The sequence below is a fragment of the Amblyomma maculatum genome, chromosome 3 (assembly GCF_055883805.1).
Source record: "Amblyomma maculatum isolate TAMU_Amacu chromosome 3, ASM5588380v1, whole genome shotgun sequence".
Classification (NCBI taxonomy): Eukaryota; Metazoa; Arthropoda; class Arachnida; order Ixodida; family Ixodidae; genus Amblyomma; species Amblyomma maculatum.
In genome coordinates this window covers 51097304-51122460 of record NC_139346.1, presented here as the reverse complement: position 1 = coordinate 51122460, position 25157 = coordinate 51097304, and the positions used below count along the sequence as shown (strand labels likewise).

General features: G+C 48.4%; 1 pseudogene; it reads right to left on the bottom strand.

Annotated features, from left to right (window-relative positions):
* Nucleotides 1-24640, bottom strand: part of LOC146194738 (uncharacterized) — a 30944-nt pseudogene extending 6304 nt beyond the window's left edge.
* Nucleotides 24641-25157: the final 517 nt, after the last annotated feature.

The window sequence follows — 25157 nt, the reverse complement described above, 5'->3', positions numbered from 1 at the left end:
TATTCGTTATGACTGTTTCCAGATCTTTTAACAACCTTTCCTTACTTTTTGGACCGAGTTCATTAATCAGCTTGATCGGAATTCCATCTATTCCTGTAGATGTGTTTTTAAGAATATTTTTTTCTGCCTTTTTCCAGTTTAGATTGGTCAGTTCTAAGCTGCTTTGTATTCTGCTACCTTGTGTTGCTTCCTGATTTGCGGAGATTACCCTATCGTCACTCTTAAATGACTCGGCTATAAGTGATGTAATGTAGTTCACTGCGTTATCTCCCTTTAAACAATTTCCCGCGTTATCTTGAATCCGATCCTGCTTTCTTTGATTCTTCTTCCCTAGCCAGCTTATATGGTTCCAGAATTTTCTTGCTCCGCCTCTAGAGGCATCGTGTATATCAGCCATCCAGTGATCGGTGGACTGTCTTATTTTACTTTGGACGAGGGCCTGCACTTGAAGTTTCTTTTGTCGATATGATTCCCATTTTTGGTCGATTTCCTCCTGAGAAGCCTGTGCTTTCTTTGCCATTCGGTGTTCCCTTGAAGCAGCCCGTCGTTGTTCAATAGCTTCCCTGATTTCCTTATTCCACCAGCTCCGTGGCTTCCTCTTTCCATTCTAGCGGTTTGCTATTTTAACCTCCTGAATTTTCCTCCTTATGAGTAGTTCTACCTGTTCATAATCCCAGTCTTCCATGGGGCTTTTCTCTATTGCTTCCTCTATGTCTGCTGCTATCTGCGCTATTTGATCGTCGTTTAATTTTGCGTTTACGTTTTGTCTAAGTTCCATTTCTCTTTTCATCAAGGGCCCCATCTGCAGATTAATACGTTTACGATCACTTCCTAGACTACACTCCCCTTCTTCGTCTATTCCCATTTTTGTGACCTTGCTATAAACTTCCTGCGACATTAGACAATAGTCAATGGTCGTCTGCCTGTTGCGGAATTCCCACGTGATTTGGCCTTCACATTTTGTTTCTCTATTTACTATAACTAGATCGTGTCGCTCGCAGAAATTTAGCATTAGCTTCCCGTTACATTCCGTGTATACATCCAGATCGTCGATGTGGCCGTTCATGTCCCCCAGCAGAATAATATTGGCCCCGTTTCCAAACTGGCTTATACCGTCACTGAGGCATTCAACAAGATCCCTGTTTTCTTGCCTGCATTGACGTCTTGTTCCTAAATAAACTACCCCTAGCCATGTCCTTATGCCGGCAATGGTTCCTGAAACCCAGATATGTTCTTTTGTCACCCGTTAATAATTAAGGGGGTATTATTAACGATGCGCCCTTAACGGTGCGCACACTCCCAGACACCCTTTGAGTGAGTGGGGGTAGCTGTTCCGGTCGCAAAGGAGATGCCCTCGACCTGCGTGACAAGCTCAGCCGGAATTCAACTACCTTGTGGTGACAGAAGGGGGTGGTCGTTTGGTGCCCAGCGGTCGCCGGTTCAAACCAGAGAAAGGATCGGAGTCAGAAGTAACAAACAAAACACAATTTATGCACAGCAAGAGACGATACAAAGGAATACACAAGATCATTTGAAATACATAGACGAGAGGTTCACAGAATACAAACGCTAAGCATGCAATTACACAGGTGTCCAATAACGTAGAGGCTTTACAACAGATGAAACACGAGAGAGTACATAAACAAACACCAAATTGTTCACCGGGCACTGTTGCAGTCCGACGCCTCAAGAGTCACGATGTGGCCGCCATACGAGACGAGCGCCGCTCCCTTGAAAGTCCGTGGGCTTGCCAGCAGCGGGTGATCCCCGGGAGTCCAGCCGAAGCACAAGCGAGCACGTCGCAAAACACTTACGAGCTGACTGACTGACTGACTGACTGACTGACTCATCAAACGGCGCGGTCTCTTTATATAGGGCGCGCCGCGTCTGTTTGTTAGCACGCGTCAAAGCTAGCACGCACACACACATAGCTTCGCTGGTTATAGCTCCCTCTTCTCCTCCCGTTGAGCCGCGCGTCGTCATTGGCCAGGTCCCATAGAAAGTTCTCGAAGGGCCTGGCATATTCCAGGCCGATGAACCACCGTCCTCCCCGGGCAATGGGAAAGAGGGTCACGGCAACGCGTACAAAGCTACGCGCTCTCCCGCGCGGGGAAGGGGGCTTTGCTCTCCATGCCTTCCACGCGACGCCGCGCGCGGCTAGCGCTGTACGGGCTTGATGAAAATGGGCGCCGATTTCGTGACACTGCCCCTCCCTTAAAGAATATTGTCCCACAATATTCACAACAACCACGAACATCGCGCGCACATGCATGCGCTCACAAGTATATGGGGCAAATGACCATGTCACACACATTGCACAAATTTCACAAACTGCAATAACACATTACGAAATTCACACATCAATGCCATGATGTTCACAAACATAGCACCACGCTGTCGTCAGATACACATAGGATTCAACAACACACAGCTTTTCAAATGCGAAGCGCACGAACCTAAATTCTGAGCGTAATTACAGCCCGCGATCAGTGCGTGACACGCTTCTGTCCGCCAGAGATTCTGCCTTCGCTCTAGTCTCTCGCATTTGAGACGCTTCTATGTTCCCCGATTGGGCTACTGAAAATTCCCTGAGGCAGGACTTATCCTCTTGTAAATCACACAACCAATGTGTGCCGATAATTGCCCCTACAACCAGTAGCGCCGACGGATACACGGGAACCTGTGCCAATGCGCACAGACCAACAAAAAGAATCACTGTAATAGTGTTCTTTCCTAGGCACCGGCATTCCTTCCGCTGAAGGTGAAATATCCCAAGTAATGTCCCCATAAGCAGGAGAAACACTTGGGCTACCTGCATCAACGACAGCCTAGGCATTCCTGATTTAATTGCCTGTGTTGCCTCTTTCTTTTCGGTTTCCTCCTGAGGTGCTTCCTTTAGTTTATTCTTGTCTCGAGGCTTTTCTTCCGGCTTCTCATGGCCTTGCTTTCCTCGCCTTGCCTTTTTCTTTTTAGATTCCTTGCAGCGCACATGCGCGGGACTTTGATCAGGATCCTCAGGAAATGTTGCGTCCTTGATATTTCCCAACACCAAATCGAAGATAGGGCGTTCCATGCACAGAGCTGTCAGTTTTCCAGAATAGTATGGCGTCTGCACTTCCAATTTTGCCTCAGGGAGTAATTGGATTGAGCCGTCAATTAGCCTTACAGGGCATTTCTCGCCAGTTAGATCATTCTCATGAATCAAGCTTCGTTTCACGATTACGGCACTACTACCTGTATCTCGTAGCACAGACACTGATTTTCCTTTTATCTTTCCCCTCGAAACCGGCATCCGATTCACCGCAGATCCAGGTTGTGCATGTACTACGGCGTTCACCACCCGGATTTTCTTGTCCTTCTTCCGATTAACAACCTTCTCTGCTTCCTCCTCCTCTAGATCGTGCACCACGCGGACTTTCCTGCCGTTCTTAACCTCAACAAAGCCATCGGCATCTTCTTCCTCTAGGCGATATTCCGACTCTGACGGAGTCCTCGCGCATGCCGCCTGCGGAGCTGCCTTGTCAACGTCGGGACACGACATTGCTTTGTGGCCCTTCTGTCCGCATTTCCAACACGAGGAGGGATTGTTGGTTACGAGTTTACGGCAGTTAGGTGCGATGTGGCCTAGTTGTCCGCAGAGATAGCACCTCGGGGGTGACTTTACAATAGGTTGTGTCTGTCGGAATTCGGTCTTTCGAGGGGTTTCCAAATTTACAATTTTGCTCAAATTCTCGCCTCCCTGGGCTTCCAAATACTGGTCTGCGAGCTCCATCATTTCATCCAATGTATGTGCCTTTCTTTCTTTTAAATAAAGCGACAAACCAGGGTGACAGCTACCCAGAAATTGTTCCTTAATTAGGAGTTCGCGAAGTGCGCCATACTCAAGTTTAATTTTTGAGAGTTCAGTCCAGCGGTCGAAATAATGACTCAGTCGCGCAACATACTGTGTTGCCGTTTCACCGTCCATAGGTTTTCCAGTCCTGAACTTCTCACGAAACCCATCCGTCGTAAATCTAAACCTTTTAAGTAATGCAGCTTTCACTTTGTTATAGCTGCCTGCATCCTCAGGAGGAAGTCTCCCAAACACACTTAATGCTTCGCCGCTGAGGCAAGTGCTCAAGATGGTAGCACTTTCACTGTCTGACCAATTTGCATTTACGGCGATCCTTTCAAAACGCAAAAGGAACGCGTCGAGATCGTCTCTTCTCTCGTCGTATTTCGGGATCAATTTGCTTGCGTCTATCCGCAAGCTGCTATGTCCTTCACTGGAGCTATGCACTTCAGTTAAACCGTTGTTGTTCCCTGAGTTTTGGAGCTGAAGTTTCATAGTAAGTAATTCCTTTTCACGCTGAAATTCCTCTTCACGCTCCTTTCGAGCCTTCTCTCGTTCCTTTTCTTCTCTCTCTCTCTCTTCTTTTTCCCTCTCTTTTTCCTCTTTTTCTCTCTGGCTAACCCATTTGCGCAGTTCGGCACCGGACAACCCCAGCTGGGTGCCAGCCTCAATCAACTCTTTCAGATTCATCTCTGAAGCACGAACTGTTTGGGCGTAGCCTTAAGTCTGCTTAGCGAACCTCGCCTAAACGCTTCCGCGCGGCACTACCTCTCGCTATCGCTCTGCTGCTACACAGTTTACGACCTCTTCGTAAACTCTTCCAACTCGTTCTCCGTCCTCTGAGCTTGAATGCACCAAACGTCCTGTCGCGGACGCCAGATTAATTGTCACCCGTTAATAATTAAGGGGGTATTATTAACGATGCGCCCTTAACGGTGCGCACACTCCCAGACACCCTTTGAGTGAGTGGGGGTAGCTGTTCCGGTCGCAAAGGAGATGCCCTCGACCTGCGTGACAAGCTCAGCCGGAATTCAACTACCTTGTGGTGACAGAAGGGGGTGGTCGTTTGGTGCCCAGCGGTCGCCGGTTCAAACCAGAGAAAGGATCGGAGTCAGAAGTAACAAACAAAACACAATTTATGCACAGCAAGAGACGATACAAAGGAATACACAAGATCATTTGAAATACATAGACGAGAGGTTCACAGAATACAAACGCTAAGCATGCAATTACACAGGTGTCCAATAACGTAGAGGCTTTACAACAGATGAAACACGAGAGAGTACATAAACAAACACCAAATTGTTCACCGGGCACTGTTGCAGTCCGACGCCTCAAGAGTCACGATGTGGCCGCCATACGAGACGAGCGCCGCTCCCTTGAAAGTCCGTGGGCTTGCCAGCAGCGGGTGATCCCCGGGAGTCCAGCCGAAGCACAAGCGAGCACGTCGCAAAACACTTACGAGCTGACTGACTGACTGACTGACTGACTGACTCATCAAACGGCGCGGTCTCTTTATATAGGGCGCGCCGCGTCTGTTTGTTAGCACGCGTCAAAGCTAGCACGCACACACACATAGCTTCGCTGGTTATAGCTCCCTCTTCTCCTCCCGTTGAGCCGCGCGTCGTCATTGGCCAGGTCCCATAGAAAGTTCTCGAAGGGCCTGGCATATTCCAGGCCGATGAACCACCGTCCTCCCCGGGCAATGGGAAAGAGGGTCACGGCAACGCGTACAAAGCTACGCGCTCTCCCGCGCGGGGAAGGGGGCTTTGCTCTCCATGCCTTCCACGCGACGCCGCGCGCGGCTAGCGCTGTACGGGCTTGATGAAAATGGGCGCCGATTTCGTGACATCTTTACAAGATGATTTAATTCTTTGCCAATTTGTTCCCTGGTGTATCAACATACCTACCCCTCCACCCTTTCATTCCGTTCTCGGTCTGTTGCACCCTTCCCAGACGTAGCCTTCTATAAACGGCGGATCTTCTAGATCCCTGAGATGAGTCTCGCAAAGAGCGTACACACCTATTTTGTCATCCTTCAACTGCTGTTCTAACTCTAGCCATTTCGCTCTTTTTCTACCTCCTTGCATGTTTATGTAGCTGATCCTAGTGTTAAATTTCTTTTTTGTACTTTTCTTTCTCGACCTACTATTTGCCATTTTTGGGGGCTCAGCCTCCATTATTACACTTTCTTCTGCTTCACTTCTAACTACCTCTGTGCACGGAGTCCTCGCGGACCCCCTAAAAAAGCTACAGCCCTGCCTGCCAAGCGCCAGCCGATCTCTGCTCCGACCCTTCTGTTAAAATGAATGCCATCTCGCTGAAAAGCCCTACCAAAACCTGCTTTATGTACCTCCCTGTTGTCCTCAACCACTTCGAAACGCTTCTCCAGGCTTAACTTTCTTATGTCCTGATTAACTGTCACCACGTCCTTTCCCATCTTTCCGTTCAATCCTAGCACCTCTGGTACTGTGCATACAACTATCTGCGTCTGCTGTGCTATCCCCCTGATCTCGTCAACTCCCTTAGCTAAACTTTCCACCACTCCTGCAGCGTCACCATTTAGGACATCGTTTAGACCCGCGGCTACTATTACCATACTGCGTTCTGCGGAATTCTTCAACAGCCTATTTTTACTCTCTTGTAGCACTGCCCTCATTGTTCTCCCTGGGAAGGCTCAAACCAACACTCTCTTATCACCCCTTACACGTTCCAAGATATCTCGCTTGCACCTGTTCATGTTAGGATCTCCGGCGATAAGCACCTGGGCCTTCTCTCTCCCTCTCCCAACTGTTGACTCCTGCTTTCGGTTATCTGTGTCCTTATGTCTGGGATTTTCATTCTTCCTTACTTCTTCCTTTTTTTTTCCGGCGTCTTAGCTGCTTCTAAATAACTCTGACGGTTTAGATCCGCCTGACCTACTCTGCTTATGCCTTCCATGCCACTGCTGGCCCCAGCCACGTGGCCCGCATTGGAATGTTCGTCCTTGTTGGTTCCAAGGACAAAGCCGGCCCCTTTTTTTTCAGTTTCAGTAAGCTGTCAAAGCAGTTTCTGATTTTCCGTCCTTAGCAAACGTACTTCATTTTCTAAATTCTCCACACGAGACACTAAACTGCCCCTTTCTTGATCAAATCTATCTAGACGTGCATTCAGTACGCAACACAGACACAAAAAGTCGCTGCCTTCCGCTTCACCTAAAGAGTCAAAACGCGTTTCTTTGAGATTAACCTGCGCCTCACACTGAGTACACTTTACCTTCTTTTGATTGCACATCTTAAGCGCTCATCAACTGAACTATAACTATTACGAATTCTTAGAATATACAAATTGCCAAAAGAAGACACAAGAAACGACTAGCAAACACGCGTTAAAAACCAATTCTGCGAATGCCAATAGCCTAGAAAGAAAAATATTTATCTAAACAAGATAGCTAAACAATGAACGCCAAGAAAACCTAGCTGCCGGCACGAAAAACCAGGCCGCTAGGACCAAGAGCTAAAATCTATTCTTTAGGCTGCACCTAACCTAACTAGCTGAAAACGAAATAAAGTTAATAAAAGAAAGAACTCATCTATTTGACGCTTCGGAAGCTCCCGCTGTCGCCAGTCCGTCCGTTTCCGGTAGCCACGTGCAATCGGAGGAGCGATGGAACACGCGTCCGCACCACACGGCTGTCAACTGTCAGCCGGGCGCCTGCGTATGGGCGCCCGCGTATGCGCGCTGTGCGGCTGGCAGATACCGTGTGCACTGTACGTTCTTGTTTCCTTGTGCGTCGCCTTGAGCTATTCGCGACAAATTTCACCAATATGCGGGTTAACAGGGCTCAGTACTGTTAGTAATCACCTAATTTATTTTCCATTTTGGCGCCGGCAACACCTCGGGGAAGCAACATGACAGGAGTTGGGCTTAGAAAGCAGCTTGGAGAGTGCGTACAAATTGAGACTCGCACAGTACGCTTCACTCGCCGAACAGCTCGCTTTGGCATTCCTAATGCACCTAATTGACGTCCAGAAATGTACTCGTTTTTAAAAGAGGGCATTGTGGAGACAGGACTTATGAAAAAGTCAAATATGTAACACGTGCGTTCGAGCGCTGGCCACAGTTACCCCATTACCAAAACAGTCCAAAATGGTATATGCCATTGTTTCACGCGCAAACTATGCGGTCTACTACACTACGTCACCTGAAGCCACAAGACAAGTCGGTATTCAGTTCGAATGAATTAAATGTGGACTACCCCGCATGGAGGTATACATAGTAAGGACATGAAAAACGAACGACACCACTCCAGGTAAAGGGCTACTGAATAACGGAACACAGTGGGTCAGGAAAGGTGAAAGAAGTGGGAAGTAAAGGTTTCACAGGAAAAAAAAAAAGAGACGTGTCGCCTACCAGGGAGGGAGAAAGGGGTTGGTGGAAAGCACGCAGCGCCGTGAAAAGAGCGACCGCGAATGTGAACAAAGGTTTGCAATTTTCGTGCGGCACGGCAAACGCACGACGGAGAAGAAGGCAGGCAGCTGAAGACGAAGGAAAATGGAGATATATGAAAGACAATAAAAAAAGAAACAACCAAATGAAGGCCTGGGAAGAGGAAAGTAGTGCACAAACAGGCTGCAATCGAACGCGCATAAAGATATAAGCGTCGAAATTTAAGAGTCAACTGTAAAACTGTACACTAATCTAAGAACAAACCATTTTTTTTTCTTTCCATAAGCTGGAACATTGTTGTAACGGGTAGCTTTAAATACCCAGAGATGCGCGCTATGCTTAAGACATTTAATCTCAATGCACATAGTTTGACAAAGACTTAATTGTTCCACAAAATGTCTAGGTAGTTTTTATTCTGCGTGCTTAAGCAACCGGCAATATGCAAGTCATTGCCCTCAGTAGATCTTTCTAGTCCTGTTTTGGTGCACCTACGAAATGAAAAAAAAAGAAAAAAAGTCTTGAAAAAGAAAGAACGACGGAAAATAGAGGATGCAGAGGCTACAGTAAACGCCTAATTCGCTTCCGGTAGATCATCCTTCCGCGAAAGAGAGGTTGTCAGGCCGGCACGGTTTCTCGCCACAAACAAAAAATGCGCCATAGGCTTGAAGCTAGGTAGAAATTTACCCAAAACTTTGGCTCAGGTGTACGGTCCTTTTGGGCGTCTTTGCACTTAAGATTTTTCAGCCTTCCTGTAAAAGGTGGAAGTTCAAAAATTTTACCTACCTGGAGCACCACAAAGCTCACACTTGAAGTAATTAAATTTCATGTGATTTTGCGGCTTCGCTCTTTGCGAAGTAAGCGAAGCACGACAAAAATTCCCAAAGTAAAAACAATTAAATTCCTTTGGAAGTATTCCACGTGTAATATCAACCTTGTTTACAATTATAGCCTGATTAGTTCTGCAAAAGTAGCCCGACTGGCAAGCAGTAGTTGGCGAGTATATCCAGTAGATTACTCACATTTCATACCACACAATCGAAGAGTGAACAGGCATTAATGTCCGCATTTGAATTCGGCCTTATATTAAATGCATGCGCATTAGGTGCCCGTCATCATTTTCGCATTTTTCTTCTCTTGGTGCGCGCCAAGAACTGTATCATACCTGCCAATACGAGGCGCAATTATAAGTGCTTTTTGTTTTGCTCAGTACAATTTGATGCCAGTAAAGCGTCCGCACTCAAGTGCCCAATATATCAACGTATTCCCTCGTAAACGTATGTGACAGGTTTAATTTTTGATATTTTATCTGAAGTATTGCCCTAGCTTTACTTGACTTTTTTTTTCATCTAAACTGCTGGTTCACCCTTTGGTGAGCGGCATGTAAACAAATGTCTGCGATATATGTATTTGTTAATCACGAACAAAAACTAAACGCTTGAGTCGTGTATACGCTCTTTTTTTTTTTGCCGGTAACCGCAGTCCTTTAAATTTTGGCACACTGTGTCATTTCTGTAAGTGGTGATTAGGGCACATAAAGGACAGCGATTAAAGAGATATATTACAGATTACTGGCAACTCAAGATAAACGTTGTTACGTATTAATAGGCACAAGATAAAAAATGTGTTCGTAAATAAGGCTCGTAAAAAAATAAGGTGTTCCTAAAGAGGCCTTACGTAGCACAAGCTTTGCTTTGCATGTATACTGCTTTTCTTTGCGTGTTAGTAGCGCTCCTCAGCAGTAGCCTTTATTCCCTTACTGGAAGAACGAATGCAGAACACCACGCTTCGTTGGAAGCATTAAGTACATATTGCTCATCTGGACGATTTATGGCTGTCCACAGGAAGAAGAAATGTTGAAAGAGTTTTCAAATAGCGATTCAAACATCGCGCGCTGCTCCGCAGGACTACCCAAGCGTGCACGGCGTCTCCAGATTAACGTAAAGGAATGACAGGGATTAGTTTAAGAACTTGTAATAAGTAGCCTCTTTATTAAATATCGCACCAATTGCGTAGCGTGTGAAAATAGCTCCAAAGAGAACCACGACCTTCATCTGTACCGCCACTGTCCCCGCGGCCGCGACGCGCCGAGCGGCGAACGTGGCACCCCTGTTGCACATCGCGCCCTCTCGCGGAAGTCGGTTCCTGTCATTGCAAAAGCGGCAAAGCGGCCCGCTCTCCGGCGCCTGTCGTCACACTGCCCAATATTCTAGAGCACTATAGCTCAACTTGTGCCGTCGCGAGGCGAGGCCGCGCGTGGTGGCTGCTGCCGAACTCCTGCGCCCGCCGCGCGCGGCGCGCCTAGCGGTGTGACGTCACAGCTGCAAGAGCGAGCAGGGCTCCAACTTGTGCTGTCGCGAGTCGAGGCCGCGCGTGGTGGCTGCTGCCTAACTCCCGCGCCCGCCGCGTGCCTAGCGGTGTGACGTCACAGCTGCAAGAGCGAGCAGGGCTCCAACTTGTGCCGTCGCGAGTCGAGGTGGCGCGTGGTGGCTGCTGCCTAACTCCCGCGCCCGCCGCGCGCGGCGCGCCTAGAGGTGTGGCGTCACGCCATCTGCTGTTAAACCGGGCGCGCGGCGCTCCGCCGGCCAGACGTTGCGATGCCGCCTACCATGAAAGCCGCTCGGCAGAATGCGAAGAGAAAAGAACGGCGAGCTACGGAGACCGAAGAAGAGCGTGAGCAGAGACTTTCTAAGCGGCGTGCCCAGTATGCCGCTCGGCGACCGCGTGCAGCCTCTACGGGAGTTACGTTTATGAGTATGCTTAACGCCATGGATGACGACACAAAAGGGAGCAGCGTATCTCTAGCTAAACGGCAACCCTCTACGGAAGTTACTCTTATGAGTATGCTCAACACCATGGATGACGACACAGAAGGGAGCAGCGTATCTCTAGCTAAACGGCAACCCTCTACGGAAGTTACTCTTATGAGTATGCTCAACACCATGGATGACGACACAGAAGGGAGCAGCGTATCTCTAGCTAAACGGCAACCCTCTACGGAAGTTACTCTTATGAGTATGCTCAACACCATGGATGACGACACAGAAGGGAGCAGCGTATCTCTAGCTAAACGGCAACCCTCTGCGCAAGTTACTCTTATGAGTATGCTCAACACCATGGATGACGACACAGAAGGGAGCAGCGTATCTCTAGCTCAACGTGCAGCCCTGACAGTAGAATCTACGGAAGAATCTGTGGACGAGCGTCCTGACTTTATGAGTATGCTAAATACTAACCACTACTACTACTAGTTGTACACATATTAACTAGGTAATATCACTGCATAACCACAAGTCCAATCACAAACACCACCACCAGCAACACTACCAGCTGAACTAAGCGTAGCTACGGTATTGCTTTCGCAATCACCAGGCTTAACCAAGATAAGCCTTCAGCCAATTTTTTGGTCCATACACAGTCTTGGGCCTAATTGTCGTTATACAGGGTGCACAAGCTAGCTTTAGCCAAGGGTAAAAATTATAACATTTGAGTTCAGCCAGAAAAGCCATTTGTATACAGCTGGCAGCTATCTGGCGTACCACAGGCAGTTTTTATTTTGCTATTAACTAACTGGTAATTAAGACAATCTTTCTAATTTAGTAACTATTGCATATAGACAAAAATGTGGCTTTCAAAGTTGGAGAGTACCTTCTGAAACCCCCCTTCCATATATTTCTGACGAACAAAGCTTCGCCTGTATTTTTTTTTTTTTTGAAGCGCTAAGGAAAGCCCACGAAATACAAAAACTATCACATGACTGGCGCGTTCGAGCGTCCTCGGGGTGTGTGAACGACATAAGCAGCGGCAGGCCGATATGTCTGCGAAGGTTTCTACGTCCGCTTCAAGCTGTCGGCCCATGTAATGGTGCAAGTTGCAACGTGCTCACCGTGCTCGCTGCAACCATCGCCACCTTATCAGCCTACCGCTGGAACTGGGCTGTCGAGTCACGGTCACAGATGATTTCGTTCACTCAAACAAGGGTTGAGAGGACCACAATCGTGGCACGTGAATTCGCCAGTGACGTAATATTTTCTGCATTAAGCTGACTCTCTTTAGAGGTCGGAAAAGATACACGCCAAAGCTTTCTTTTTCAGAAATAAATGGAAAGGGGTTTCTTAAGATGCTCTCCAACATTTCAAATCGTATTTTTGGTCTAAAGGCAATAGTTGATAAATTAGAAAATTATCCCTAATATTCTTAAATAAACATATAGTGAAAATAATACCAAAAAATGTACATGTGGTGCGCCAGATGGCTGGCAACTGTCTACAAGTGGTTTCTCTGGCCTACCCCAAATATTTTTATTTTTAACTCTTGGCTTGGACACCCAGTGTACATTATTAGTTCTGACCCCTACAAAATTGGAGTTGTTTGGTCCATATGGATATTAGGTACGGATATCAGGTATAATTGGCATTATATAAATTGGTGTTGTAACCACCCAAATTGCACTTTTCCCAGCTCCGAAAGTGGCACTGCCCAAAATTATAATTAAAATCTACCAACGGGGAAACCTTTAAATAATAATAAAAATAATTGCTTCACAGAAAGGAAAAGGCGTAGTATCTATCACACCTGTTGCTGTGGACACCTGTACCGCGCCGTAAGGGAAGGGAAGATGGGATTGAAAGTGGAAAGAGAGAAAGAGGAACCGTAGTAGAGGGCTACGGAGTAATTTCGACAACATGGGGATCTCTAACGCGCGCAGACATCGCACAGCGCATAGACGACTCTTCGTTTCGCCTCCATCAAAACGCAGCCGCCGAGGTCGGTTTCGAACCTGGGAGCTGCGGAACAGAAGTCGGGCGTCTGACCACTGCACCACCGCGGCAGAGCCCACTGCCAAAATAGTTTTGACCAATGTACACACTTTACGGAGTCACTCAGGCGCGAGATACAGTCTCAGTCACACTTAGCGTGAACCCAGTTCCACGTGGCGACGCACTTGCTTTGCGGCATTGCACATAACCCGGTTACGAATCAATACTGAGTAGCGCACGTTTACAAGGGACCTCGAAGTTGTGATTCATGCCGTCCGCCATATTGCGTGAATTTGCAACTGGATTGCCTGCAGTGGTGCTTCACACGTCCGCGGCCAAGCGGACTCGTTTTCCCGCTAAGCGTCTGTACACACTAACACAAAACAAAATGGTCGGAAAGCAACAGAGTGACAGTACGCGTCTGGAAGTACGAGTCTTCGTGTGCAACAAGGAAGGTTGCTTCGGGGACAAGTCGCTGTGCCTCGAGGTGCACAGCACTATTGCATTAAATGTTTCAATGTAACAGATTGACGGCGCACATCTCGAATTTCGTGTTATCTTGTGCGTCATAAGGCTGTTTTTCCGAACTATTAAAAAAACGGCAGCTAATAAAACAAATTGGAGCTATTAAAGAAACAAAAGACGGCCCTATAAGCAATATTTCGAGCTCGTTCGGGAGCTAGCGGGATGCAAATAGGTCATAGAGGCATCAAAAGTTGGAAACCTGATGAGAAATCACTGCAGAAACGCTCCTAAAACTGCGACGATAGCAGCTGAATAGTGACGCCTCTCTATGGGCTCTGAAGTACCCAGGTGGCAGTCTGAGCGTTCCGATATGCCCGCTCGCTACAAAAGGTCATTTGCGCTACGCCGACGCCGATAAAATGCAATGCAATCGGAACAATAGGAGAGTCACGGCATTTGAGCGTGTGCATATGCACGCGGCAATTCTATGCATTCTGGCGGCTCGGCTAGGCGGCAGTGACCCGTTTTGTTTCCTCGCTGGACGCTTCGTTCACTTCTATCCGCACCAGTACAGTCGCTATTGCTCGCTCATGCACAACGCCCCCGCCAGGGTTTCGGAAGCGCAGTACTGGTTTTCAAAGGCTGCCACCATACTATTTCCTGGTAAGTCCATTATCATCACCCTTATCAGCGTGACTAAACTGAACTGCAGGGCAATATTCTCTCTATATCTCTTTAATCCTGTCTTGTACCAGCAGCGACCTTACTTTTTCAGCAAAAATTCCAGACGCATTCATTCTACTTTTATCTTCCCTCGCTTTACTTGCGTTATTTTAGCATCCATTTATTACATTTAATGAGCATCGGTAATGGTCCCTTCTCTGTACATGTCCGGTCCAACACTTTAACTTTAGGATAAAAAATCATGACTTAGGCTTTTAGTACAGCGTACCTTCTGCGACCACCTCTGCTATATCCGTCTCTCTTAAATTAACACGTATCCTCGATATGCATAGTTTTCAGCGGTGTTGTCAGCTTGTTTAAACACTTTTTGTTAGCCGGGGTGGCACAGTGGTTACGGCACTCGACTTAGTTCCCAGGGATGCGGGATCGAATCCCGGCCTCGGCGGCTGCTTTTCTGTGCAGGAGGAAAGCAAGGCGCCCGTGTGCTGTGCGATGTCAGTGCACGTTAAAGAACGCCTGGTGGTCGAAATTTCCTGTCCTCCATTACGGCGTCTCTCATAGCCTGAGTCGCTTTGGGATGTTAAACCCCACAAACTAAACCAACCTTTTCTACCCCATGGGTGATTGATCAGTGGTAAGGCACAGCTGCTATATGCGTTTCTCCTTAGATATGCTCGTAAATAGTGATTCGAATCCCAAGAGAACTTGCCAATTGCACTCTACCTCAATACACTTTATTCATTTACCTTTTCTGAGCTGTGTACTTACCTGACATATGTATACGCATTCCTTTTCCAGTCGCAGTACTTCTGAACATACCTTAAGTAGCTGTTCGTCTGCCAAAATGCTGAGCCGTGCATCACACATTTGCTTAATAATTTTGTATTTACAGTGCTGATTTGCCTGCCTTAGTATGATTGACCATGCTTTACAATTTGTCTTTCGTTGCAATCTCCTTCGTTACGTGTCCGATTGTCCAAATGCTTTGCTCTACCGCCTTTCTCACTATCGTCACGATTACTTTGTCTACTGTATAAGGCGCTTGAGCAAACATTTTAACAATTCCTAATAACAGTGAGTTCGAAATAGAAAAAGCTACTTACAGCGAAAAACTGTCATGCGAGGCTGACCAAATTCGCTGCAACCTTCTTTTAAATAGTCACGTAATTAACTACAACCGACTAGAAGATGCGGGCGGGAAAGAAATTGTTAAGATTGGGGATAGCTGAACCACCGTTACGTAATTCGGTATCTCGATACGTCAGTGCGACGAACCAAGAATGATGCTCATATTGTATCAGCAACTGCGCGGGCATTTGGTCGCATATATGCAGAAAGTATATGGCACATATGAAAGAGAAAAAATGCAGGTATTTTTAACGCGCTCCGTTATTTACAAAAATGCCATTAGAAGTTTGCAATTGCCCTCATCCTGCACAATGATGCACACAGAAGGTATGCAAGCAAAAACGGTTAGTACCTTGTCAAAATTTTGTAAGAGATAATTTGCCTAAGCTGACACTGTTCATTAACCGCTATGGCAGCTACAGCGTTTTTTTCTCTTCCATTTGTGCTAAGTTGATGAAACTTGGAATATATTTTAGAGTGAGGAAAATAAGCCATCCCCCAAAAATTTTGTATCGAAATTAGTGCAACAGTTAAAAAGTTCACCCTTCAGCCCCGGATCCCTACTTAACATTACACCCGCCATTATCCTTTCCATAGAAATCAGCCTTGTCCTCAACTTATGTAGAACACACCCCGTTAGCCTCCACCTTTCAACTACATACATGTGTACTGTATACGGAAGATATGCAACTCTTATATACTTCTTTCTTAAGCATTAACGGTAAGCTGATAGCAATAATCTGTGAATCATAATTGGCTGTTCAGTAGCAGTTAGCAGCCAAATATTGAAAACTTTTCACATGGCGTAAAATGCATCCTGGGCTCTGTTAATATAACGCATCCTCCATCTGCTGCGCCATTAGAAGCTTCTCTTGCTTTTGCAGTAGCACAGCGTCGTTCGATGAATGCCACCTACAACACCCTAGTACCGCCTGTGACAGGCGCTTCCCTCTTATTGTGTATACTTTGAATAACGTAAGAGAGACTAGCCTGATTGACAGACTGTGACTTTATCACCTCCTCTCCTCTTCTACCCTCCTCGCTTCCCCATTGCAGATTAGCCACCCTGAATTATTTCTGGTTAACATCCTTGCCTTCCGCCCTCCTTTTCTCCTCCTCCTCCTTAAATAACGTGAGCAGCACTTGATATTAATTAGTTTTGCTCAGTAGTACGTTCGATAATCATCTGAACTAATTGAAACGACCTGAAATAAATTCCGGAAGAGACCCCCGCTAGAGCAGCTGGGCCCGATTTGCACAAAACAATCTTAAGACTGTCTTAGCTAAGTCCAGACTTAACTGGAGTCTAAAGAATAGGCCACTAGCACGGACGCTTAAGACTGGAGTCAAGACTGGGCTTCAGTCCTGACTTGAATAAGTCGCTTGTATGATTACGACTCTAGTGCTGTCTTGGTTAAGACACAAGGACGCCAGGTGTCTAAGTAGAGAAATTAGGGAAATACAGGGATGCGCTGGCACTGTCCCTGCTGTAAGATGTACACATTCCGTCAATTTTGCGTTGTGTAAAATCCGTGCCATTGCTTTTTGCGGCTTAACATTGTGTTACGAGGAAAAATGCCCGAAGTGGTTGCTGAGGCCGTTCTGGGAAGCCACTCTGGTGAACATGAACCCGAAGCGTTCGACGTTCGGCACACGAGCCGTCTTAAATAAGCTTGGTCTTTCTAAAGACACCATTTAAGTCTGGACTTAGCTCGGACTTTATCGTGCAAGCCGGCCCTGGTCTCTTTCAGCACTGCTCGGCAGATCGCATCACCCGGGCGTTTTCACCCGTTGGATGCGCGTCCTGCGCCGATACACAATCAACATCTTATCACTGACCGCACCTGAGCTGTGTCGATGTTTCTTTTTATTACAACTTCTCAAATGGCCCCTCGAAATCGCCGGAATTCCTCTCTCGAATCCAATCAATTCGATTCGTCCATTTGTCATAGAACGAGACCGGAATATGATATTTGGATTTGAAAACAATGGATATATAGACAAACGCGCCAATATTTCACGGCACAGGTGAAGCCACATATATCTTGTCCCGCTAACGCCTGCCTTCTTTCTTTGGCAGCTTCGTTTCACAAGGACAGGGAACCAGCAAAGCGTTTCTCGGTCTACCCTCGACAGCCGGAATGGCATGTCGGTATGTAAAAAAGTAGGCGGCGTGTTTCTACGCACACAAATTACACTACCCTAACGTACAAAACTACAGCAAACATCTAATGGCACCATAAAATCAAAGGCTGAATGATTTGCCTGTTAGTGGCGACAACGTCCAGCTCCTTAAACGGTGCCCTTTTTGCACCGTGGCTCCGAGGCATGGCAGTCGCGAGCAAGGTATGAAGCTGCCCCATCCCGTTGTAGAAGTTTTGTGACCAGTAAGTATTGAAGGACTCTGCTGAGACCAAGCGAGGCGCAGAATGCTTGGTACATTATGCCACGTCTGGAGATGACATGATGCAGGGCTACAGTTCTCGTTTCGAAGTTCAAGCGGCATTGTGACACGTCATGTATATTACGTGGTGATGACAAGGCCGTAGACACGAAAAGAAGACACAGGCTTCATAATACTGAAATTAACTCTTTATTGGGCTGACTTGCGCCCGCAAAAGCGCTAAGCAACTCGGTGGTGGCGATAGCAACAAACGTGCTCGCCGATCGTCGAACTAAGAATGCCCGTCAAACTCGTCAACGTCGCAAATTGTTACTAGCGCAACCGGGAACATTGTAAAAAACAGACACAACTGGCCGGAATCTTTGAGACAGATCTCGGCGCATCTTGTGCGACAAAGAAAGTGATAAAGATGCGTCTCGCGACATCGAGCACTAACAAACAAAGAATACAGAATTGATATGCCTGCCCGAATCAGAGTAATAATGCCGCATGCCGGCGTCTGCTAAAAAACAACAAATACAGTTTCGAAGGTTTCGTGGCATTACTCCCCCCTTAAAAAAACACCTCGACGATCCAAAGCAAAACAACTTAAACGTAAACATTGCAAAGTTTAAGCATCACAGATTATTTACCGCGCATAATATGGCTTCAGGCGTACAACATTTACTATTTCTGGGCATGCACGTCGCCATTGTAATGATGTCGTACCGTCAGGAATGACTTCATAGTCCAGTTGTCCGACGTGGCAAATGATTTTGTACGTCCGAAAGTATCAACGCAGTAATTTTCACTTAGTCCTCGGCGGCTAATTGGAGTCCACACCGACACTTGGTCTCCTGGATTGTACGCGGTGTGGCGGCGTCGCGAGTTGTATCGTCGGGCATCGATGCGTTATTGGTCTTTAATGCGCAGCCGTGCAAGTCGACGAACATCCTCTGCACGCTGCAGGTAGGCGGCGACGTCCAGGTTCTCCTCGTCTGTTATGTGCAGCAGCATTGCTTCGAGCATGGTTGTTGGATTCCTGCCATACACAAGCTGGAACGGGGCCGTCCTGGACGTCTCCTGGATAGCCGTGTTATACGCGAATATCACGTAATATAAGATTGCGTCCCAGGTCTTGTTTTCGGCGTCGACGTACATAGCAACCACGTCTGCAATAGCTTTGTTGAGACGTTCTGTAAGGCCGTTTGTCTGCGGGTGGCAGGCGATCGTCCTCCCGTGACTTGTCTTTCTGTACTTCAGTATGGCTTGAGTGTGCTCTGCCGTAAAGGCTGTTGCCCGGTCTGTGATGAGTACTTCTGGGGCGCCGTGTCGGAGGAGAATTTGATGGATGAAAAACCTGGCGACTTCAACTGCTGAACCGTTAGGCAGGGCGTTTGCTTCGGCGTAACCGGTCATGTAATCAGTAGTCACGATAATGCACTTCTTTACCATCAATGAAGTTGGGAGGGTCCGAGCCGGGTCAATCGTATTTGCTGAAAAGGCTTGGTTGGGGGTGGCATCGGGCTCAGTAGGCCAGGAGGTCTCGTCGGAGGTGTCTTGCGTCGCTGGCACTCACGGCACGTTTTCACTTTAGGAGACTTCGCCGGCTAATCGTGGCCGATAATACTTCTCCCGTATTCGATGCAATGTGCGTGCAAGGCCGAGATGTCCTGCCGTTGGCTGATCATGACACGCTTGTAGAAATTTGTTCCTGTGGTTTAAGGCACAACAAGAAGGTGTGCGATCCTGTTTGATGCAAAGTTCTTCACAAGGACGTCATTTTTTAACCACAAGGACGGCAGCTGATGTTTGATTACAACGGGAGGGGAAGGGGTCTCTGAGTAATCGGCTAGCGCTTTTAGCTCAGGGTCTGATCTCTGTTTTTCTGCTAACTTGCTGGCGCTTACGCTTCGTCGTCTCCTTTCGGCAGCGTATCAATGGGGGCTCATGACAAGTAGTTGGCATCGAAGTGCTTATTGCAGGACTTGTAGACGCCTGTAATGTCGAATTCTTGAAGACGCAGGCTCCATCGCGCAAGGGGGCCAGAGGGATTTTTCAAGTTGGTGAGCCAGCAGAGACCATAGTGATTGCTCACAAACGTGATTGGTCGTCCGTACAAATATTGGCGAAATTTTATTGTGGCCCAAATCATGGCAAGACATTCTTTCCCTGTCGTCGAATAATTGGATTCAGCTTTCGACAGGGAACAGCTAGCGTAGGCGATAACTTTCTCCACTACAGCACTTTTTGAGCGAGAGCGAGAACAGCGCCTAGATCCAAACTGTTTGCGTCGGTGTCAATTTTTATTTCGACGTTTTCATCAAAGTGCCCCAGGACAGGTGGGGGCTGCAGGCGGCGCTTGAGCTCTGCGAAGGCTACTTCTTGTGACGCTTCCCATTTAAAAGCTACGTCATTGTTTCTAAGCTGCGTCAGCGGCTCGGCAATGTGCGAAAAGTCACTTAAAAATTGTCGATAATAAGCGCACAGCCGACGGCGCTTCTGCACGGCTTTTTTATTGGCGGGCGGTGAAAAGTGCGCGATCGCAGCCGTGTTCTCAGAGACAGGGCTAACACCATCCTTGCTAATTATATGACCCAGCAACCACAGTTCCTCGTAAGAAAAGTGGCATTTCTCTGCTTTCAAAGTTAGCCCTGATGACCTGATAGCTTCTAGCACTGTCCGAAGCCTTCTTAGATGATCTTCAAACCTAGAGGAGAAGACAACGACATCATCCAAGAATACCAGACAAATCTGCCACTTCAAGCCCACCAGCACAGTGTCCATTACTCGTGTGAAGAAGATGTACTCCTTCTCTGGACGCTGATGAGAAAGAAAAAGGTGTGGAATTGCCATCGCGCAGATCGTGATAGTCTTGATCGGCCCGCTTCCCCGTCAACCTCGATGCCGTCCTGAACGTCCTTCTTCTACATTTGGTGGAGATGCGGCCTGCTATCCTTGTCTCACGCTGGAGCGTCGCACCCGCACGCTCCTGGTAACTCGTATGGCTAACGACGAACACCCCCCAGCCAATCCGATGACCCCGCCGATTGTCTACTCTGGTTCCTTACGCCATCGAGACCCTGCACTCTTCAGCGAGACTGACCAGATTGACTGCGAAGACTGGCTTGCTTCGTACGAGCGAGCGAGTTCGTACAATAAGTGGGACGACGCCACGAAGTACACAAACGTCATGTTTTATTTGACCGGCGTTGCCAACCAGTAGTATCGTAACCACGAAGCCGACATCACGACTTGGGACTCATTCAAGGCTAGTCTTACAAGCATCTTTGGTCGTCCAGCACTTCGAAAGCTCCGCGCCGAACAACGTCTGCAGGATCGAACACAGCGGCTCGGCGAGACATTTACTAGTTATATTGAAGATGTACTCCACCTGTGCAGTCGCGTAAACGCTCAGATGTCCGAGCCACAGAAGATAAAGCACATCCTGAAGGGCATCGAACATGACGCCTTTCAAGTGTTAAACTCCCGGACTTGACTACTGTTGCTGCCGCTGACTCAGCTCCTCGGCAATACCTTAGATATTTCGCTGTGGTCACCAGCATGCGAGGACGCCTACAACACATTGCGCCGCCTCCTCACAGCCCCGCCGATCCTGCGCCATTTTGACCTTGAGGTGCCCACCGAAGTGCATGCAGACGTCAGTGGTGTCGGCATCGGCGCTGTGCTTGCTCAGCGCCCCTTAGGCTTCGGTGAATACGTAGTTGCGTATGCCAGCCGTACTCTCACAAAAGCCGACGCGAACTACTCTGTAACGGAAAAGGAGTGCTTGGCCATCAAGTGGGCCCTCACAAAGTTTCGCCCTTATCTTTACGGCCCTTCGTTTGATGTAGTCACGGACCATCATGCCCTCTGCTGGCTTTCATCACTCAAGGACCCTTCCGGCCGCTTGTCACGGTGAGCTCTTCGTCTACAAGAATATGGCATCAGTGTTATTTACCGATCTGGTCGCAAGCGTACAGACGCCGACACTTTGTCTCGCTCACTGCTGCCAGCTGACCTTGCCAGCCTCTCCGTCTCGGACTCTGCGGTATCTTTCCTCGACATCAGTGACATGCCCGCTGAACAACGAAAGGGTGCATGGATCGCATCCGTTATTGACTACCTTTCCAACAATTCAGCGATTACCCCTTCACGCGCTATTTGCCGTCAAGCTTCCCACTATGAGATTCGGGATCACCTCCTTTACCGGCGCAACTACAACTCGAGTGGACGAAAATGGCTCCTCGTGATTCCCCGCCATCTACGGACTCAAATATGTACAGCTTTTCACGCCGGTCACGCAGGCGTTTTCAAGACGTACACTCGAATCCGTCTTCGCTACTATTGGCGCGGTATGCACAACTCGGTACTTAGGTACGTTCGATCGTGCTTGACTTGCCAACGCCGCAAACCTGCTTCTCACGTACCGTTCGGCTGGTGAGTTACAGCCTCTCACATGCCCGCGTAGACCCTTCGACCGCACTGGAATCGACCTCTATGGCCTTCCTCCGTACACAGCTGATGGCAATCGCTAGGTCATTGTCGCCGTCGACCGCCTGACGCGATATGCCGAAGCCGCCGCGCTCCCAGCTGCAACAGCCCGAGATGTGGACGGTTTCTTATTGAAAAAATTCATTCTCCGTCACGGTGGTCCTCGTTATTTACTCAGCGACAGAGGCCGTGCTTTTTTATCTGACGTTGTTCAAGCCCTGCTCACTCAGTGCAAAATCATTCACCGGACTTGCATCGCCTGCCACCCGCAAACAAACGGCCTTGCTGATTCAATCGCACCCTCAGTGACATGCTCGCGAAGTATGTCGGATCCAACCACACCAACTGGGACATTGTCCTTCCTTACATCACCTACGCGTACAACACTGCTACGCAATCCAGCACGGGTTTCTCTCCGTTCTTTTTGTTTTACGGTTGGCCTCCATCTGCTCCCCTTGATACTGTCCTCCCTACAACCCTGACGCATCCGAATGTACTACAGTGACCGAAGCTGCACATCACGCAGAAGAATGCCGCCAGATTTTGCGGACATTCACAACCGACTCTCAGTGGCGCCAAAAATATCGCCATGACACCATTCAGAAGAATGCACCACACTTCGAGCCCGGCTCACTCGTGTGGCTGTTGGTTCCATCCGGCAGCCTCGGCCTCTCAACAAAACTGATCTCTAAGTATCACAGGCCCTACCGCGTCGTCGAGCTCACTTCACCAGAGAATTATGTTGTTGAGCCGCTTACGCCATCTTCCGATTTGCGACGCCGTGGCCGTGAAACTGTTCATGTGCAGCGCCTTAAGCCGTTCTACGACCCCATTGTCTCTTCGTCCCCTTAAGTCGCCAGGATGGCTCTTTTTTCCCTGGGAGGCATTGTGAAGAAGAAGATGGACTCCTCCGCTGGACGCTGATGAGAAAGAAGAAGGTGTGGAATTGCCATCGCGCAGATCGCGTGGTCTTGATCGCCCCGCTTCCCCGTCGACCTCGACGCCGTCCTGAACGTTCGTCTTCTACAGTTGAAACATCGCTGGTGCGGAGCAGAGGCCAAATGGCATCACTTTGAACTCTAAAAGGCAGTCCGGTGTGATTAATGCCGTCTTCTCGCGATCTCTTTCGCCGACCTCAATTTTCCAATATCCGCTCTTTAGGTCTATTGATGAGAAATACCTTGCATTGCAGAGTTGGTCAAGAGAGTCGTCGATGCGAGGAAGAGGGTAAACATCCTTCTTTATTATGCTGTTTACGCGGCTGTAATCGACGCAGAAGCAAAGTGTCCGGTCTTTCTTCTTCACCAGAACGACTGGTGCCGCCCAGGGGCTCTTTAATGGCTGGGCAACGTCGTCACGACCGCAACGCTGGTGAGGTAAGCAAGCCCATTTACGGTTATTCTTGCAGTGCATCGTCCCAATGTAGTAATGAGGTTATCACCTGCGGTTAGAATCAGCGGGCCATCCCGAGCGGTCGTAACTTTCCTGAGCTGGAAGGCTAACGGTCCACTCATGAATGAATAGTCAGCTCCAGTGTCTCCTAGGGCAGTGACTCTGCGACCGTCGACAGCTACTTCGAAGTCGTTTCTTCGCGTCATTTCATTGCACGTGGGCATTAATGTCCGATCTCGGCTCCCTCGTTTCTTCAGGCCACGGCCGGGGCATACCGTTGTTACTGCGCTAGGCGGCAGTGTCGGCTTGCACTCGTTATGTGGAGCGGCGGCGAAATGGCTGTGTCGTCGTTAGTGGTCGTCGGCGGCGAGGATCTTAGTCTTTTCGCCGTTGAGAAACCTCACCTCCAAAGTTTGCTGCATTTGGTTTCCCCTGCACGGACTAGGGGACCCGCCTCGTACGTAGCTTTGGCCTGGCGACTCAAATCAAGCTCTGAACGGCGGGGTTGAGCGTGACAGACGACTTGGCGACGCGTGCTCTTCCCTCCGCAGGAAGTCGTCGATTTCTTTTGGGAGCAGGACGGCACAGTGAGGGCCTGGAAGGTCACTTTGTGGTGCAGGACGACGTAATGCAGCAGCATAGTTCATGGCTGCTGCTTCTTGAACTGTAGAAGTTGGAGCCGTCATTTGAGAAACACCCAGTGCCTGCTTGACTTCTTCACGGACGACGTCCTCGAGCGTCGCCACCTGGGGTTGTTGGGATGATGGCAGCAGTCGGCGGCGCACCTGTCGCATAATCTCCGAGATTCGGTTCCGAAAGCTCTCTCCGCTCGAAGATGCGCTGTTGTAGGGGCTTGCGTAGACCGGCTGGAGCGGTCGATCGTAGTGGCGCACTTTGAGGACCATCGTCTTCTCGATGGCTGATGCTTCACTTTCAAATTCGTCCACAGTTTTCGGTGGATTCCGGACAAGTCCTGCAAAAAGCAACTCTTTAACGTCTCGCATTAAAAACTTTCGCTCTCCCACCTTTGGTCATGTTAAGGTCGGCCTGGCGAAACAGCCTCTTCCTCTCCTCCATGTACACCAGGACAGGCTCATTTAGGAGTTAAGTCTTGATTGAAAGATTGCCTTGGCTCTTTCCTTTTGAACGACACTTGCAAAGGTTGCAAACGCTGTCCAAAACTCTTTTTATTAAAATCTCCCAATCCTACAAAGCTGCTCAGTGATTTTCGAGCCAAAAACGGGCAGATCCTTCAAGAGCAAAATAGACTTTAGCTGCTCTTCGTCCTTCCAGGCTTTGAACGTTGCCACGCGTGCGAACACGTCGAGCCACTCTTCTGATCCTCGTCCGGTCGTTCTTGGAAGTAGGGTTGCTCACAGAGTTGGGCGAAAACCGACTGTGCTTTCTGCTCGACCGGCGCTTCGGGGTCCGTAACAGTGTCGGGATTCAGCACCTCCACCAGATTTCACTCGGTGGGGACAAGGCCGTAGACACCAAAAGAAAGCACAGGCTTGATTGTACTGAAATTAGCTCTTTATAGGACTGACGTGCGCCCGCAAAGGAACGAAGCGAATCGTCGGAAGCGATAACAGCA